General features: G+C 36.1%; 1 pseudogene; it reads left to right on the forward strand.

The window, feature by feature from the left end:
- The first annotated feature begins 1,313 nt into the window (after positions 1-1,313).
- Positions 1,314-2,260, forward strand: LOC146405394 (olfactory receptor 5M5-like; annotated as a pseudogene).
- The last annotated feature ends 1,471 nt before the right edge of the window (positions 2,261-3,731 follow it).

A 3,731-nucleotide genomic window follows, 5' to 3' on the forward strand; every position in this document is an offset into this window, starting at 1 on the left:
ATAACTGGTTATGTGTTATGGAAGGAAAATGTAGATTTTTCCATGATGGTTTTTGTGGTCATTTTTATCTTGCACAAATGTTGGGAGATGTATTTTATGATTTCTTATATACTGCCTCAGTTGTATGGGTCATGCTATGAACACTATCAATATGACCTTTTAAATGTCTTAAAGAACTTAAATTTACTTCATGTTATAGAATTTTTTTCCTTACTTTTTGCAAGAATTAAAATGAGGTAGATATACAACAAATCATTATGATGTGCTTGTATGTTTGTCAATCCTTTTTCATGATTATCTCCTCCCCAGCAAGGTAGTCTTCTAAACATTATTTTCCCCTAGCTACTCTGCTATTTAATATTTAATATAACCAATATATGGGGATGTCTATATTGACACAAATGCACATATTGATTATGTAATATTGGCTTATCTGTTTTTATACAAAAAATACTGATTTACTTTCTTGCCCCATAATTAATTTTGCCCCAATAATTTGCTATAATATACAAAACAAAGGATATCCTGAGCTTAGTCTTAAAAGTTGTGTAATATTTGGTGATATGAGGGCCACTTGAGATAGACGAGTGTGGGGAAAATGGCCATGCATTGCAAAGTGAGGGAATAGACAGAAAATAAATGGCCTTGAGTTTAGAGGGGCAGGAAGACAGACTCCAGTTCTATAAGGATCTGTGCATGTTATCAGTACCACTTTCTTTTACTCCATTCAACTGTGAAAACACCTATCTTCAATGACTGATGCTTTAGATACCATATCGAAAGGTATATTGAAAAATAAAGGGTCATGATTTCAAAGAAAAGCAATGTTTAAGGGGGTCTATATGTAAACAATTTATGATATGATAATGATATTTTCAGAAAATATAAACGCTTTTCAAATATGAAAAGATTTACAGAAAAGCATTTAAAAATATGACTGCTTAGAATAGATTTACAAGGAGATCCTGCTGCATAAGCATTGAGAACTTTGTCTAGATACTCATGTTGCAACAGAACAAAGGGTGGGGAAAAAATGTAATTGTAATGTATGCATGTAAGGATAACTTGATCCCCTTGCTGTACAGTGGGGAAATAAAAAAAAATAAATATATGACTGCTTTTATATAAAGGAGCTTTATATTAATTAATATACTGAAAACATCAATTGCAAGCTACTTCTTTATGCCACATGTATTTACAAGTTTGAGAGGAGTATGCATCAGATGACCAGAGGTGGGTAATGGAAAAAATGACAAAAGACACATGCATATTTATTTCCTTTACTTTAGACCTTATTTGAAGCTAAGTAAACAATGTTAAAGGACAACTACACAGTGGTGGCTGAGTTTATACTTCTGTGACTGATATATCTAGCACAGATGCAGCCTGCCCTTTTCCTGGTATTCCTAGTCATCTACCTTATCACAGTAATTGGCAATGTCAGTATGATTTTGTTAATCCAAAGTGACTCAAAACTTCACACTCCAATGAACTTGCTCCTCAGCCACCTCTCCTTTGTAACCCCTCCACGTTGCTCCTTAGATGTCAGTTAATCTCTTATCCAATAGAAAATCCATTTCCTTCCTTGACTGAATTTTTCAATTCCACTTTTTCATTGCTCTGGTAATCATATATCATTATGTGTTCACAGGGATGGCTAATGACCATCACATGGCCATCTGCAAACCCTTGCTATATGGGAGCAAATTGTCCCAACGTGTCTGCCTCTCACTTGTTGCTACTCCTAATATTTATGGCTTTGCAAATGGTCTAGCACAGACCATTCTGATGCACTACCTCTCCTTCTGGGGATGCAATGAAATCAACCACTTTTACTGTGCTCATCTACCTCTCTTAGTCCTGGTCTGCTCAGATACTTATATGTCAAAGAGATTACCTTGTTTCGGTGGCTGGTTTCACCCTCACCTGTTCTCTCACCATCATCCTCATCTACATTTTTATTTTCACAGCCATTCTGTGTAACCACTCTGTTGAAGGGAGGTCTGAGGCTTTCCCCACCTGTGGGCTCCATCTGCAGGCTGTCACTATTTTTAATGGGATGATGTATCTGAGGCCTCCTTCTGAGGCATCTGTAGAATAAGGCAAAATTGCAGCTGTTTTCTATATCTTTGTGAGTCCCATGTTAAACCCTTTGATCTATAGTCTTCAAAACAAATACCTTAAAATGGCAATAAGGAGAGTGTCATTCAAAATAAATTATTTGCCAAATAGGGTAGATGTTTTAATCACAGGTATCTAATATATGTGTATTCCCTGACCAATTTGTGAGCATTTTACAAAACAAATCACTTTTTGTCACTGGGCATTATTTTGTCTTTTGCAATTGGCCTATGAGACTTGGAAGAGGCTGTCCAATTATTAGCAAGTGTTTTCTCAGTGTATTTAAATGAAATACCACATAGAAAATCAAAGACAAGGCCAGAAAACATTATTTCTCCATAAAAATCAGTAAATGATGAGTATTTCTATCCACAGTACTCATATGAGTATCACGTTATAAAAGAGAATTACCAAATGATGCTACAGTAGTGGCAATTTGGATTTTCAGGGCTTAATGATTTCCAAACAGTTTTCCACAAACTTGTCAACCAGAGCAGGTGCACTTTTTTTCCCCCCTTTATTCAAATTATATAGCAAATTGTAAGGATTCTCAGGTTACTACTCTGAATAGTATCTTTATTTTTTTTATTGATGAGGATGACAGAAATAATAGCTAACAATTCTTCTGTACTCTTTCTATGTCAGAAACACTTTAAATATATTAGCTCATGAAATGCTCACACAACTCTTTTGAGGTAACAACCATTATTATTTCATTTTGCAAATGAGGAATTGTATATTTCAATTCAGTAATTTCTCAAAGAAGATAATAAAAGATTATTGGGACCCTAATTTTGACTAATAAAACATTGATATCAAGTATCTTTTCCTCTGAGTAACCTGTTTCAGGAGAATCCTATTCAGTTAAGGCTCAAAGGTACTTAAATAGCACTTTTTTTCCTTCTTCTATTTATTATTATTATTAATAATTATTATTATTATTTTGTCTTTTTAGGGCTGCACTTGCAGCATATGTAAGTTCCCAGGCTAGGGCTTGAATTGGAATTACAGCTGCTGATCTACACCACAGCCACAGCAATGACACGTCTGCAAACTACACCACAGCTTGTGGCAACACCAGATTCTTAACCCACTAAGCAAGGCCAGGGATCCACCCTGCATCACCATGGATACTACTCAGGGTCCTTGCTGCTGAACCACAGTAGGAATTCCTTAAATAACACTTCTTACTTTACCCTCCTACATGTCCTTTCTTATTGGCACATTGGACCCTCCTGGGACACAGAGGAGTTTGATATTACTACCTCTTTTCAGAGAAGATGGAACAGTTTAAATTCAGACAGCTGTGTGGGGAATGGAATTTGTGTCTCTAGAATCTTGTCTGGAAAAATGTACACATGAACCATTTAACTTTCACTCTACTGTGCAAAGATTAAGCACAATCCTAACTAAGCACATGAATGGAAAGTTTCAGGCAGAAGAGCTCCTCATCCTTATTCACGAGAGCCCCCTTAGTGTTGATCCCCTCCACTCTCTTCCAGAACTTTCTTTGACAGTTGTTTCCTCTCTTTCCTGCACATTGAACTTATCCTCTCATATGACTCCACTCGAGCCAGGGGATCAACATCTTCCCTAGCTGCAAGATGTGG

The sequence above is a fragment of the Sus scrofa genome, chromosome 2, assembly GCF_054392235.1.
Source record: "Sus scrofa isolate SSC_HxYL_T2T_F1_AM1 chromosome 2, Sscrofa_HxYL_maternal_Yorkshire_Landrace_v2.0, whole genome shotgun sequence".
Taxonomy (NCBI): domain Eukaryota; kingdom Metazoa; phylum Chordata; class Mammalia; order Artiodactyla; family Suidae; genus Sus; species Sus scrofa.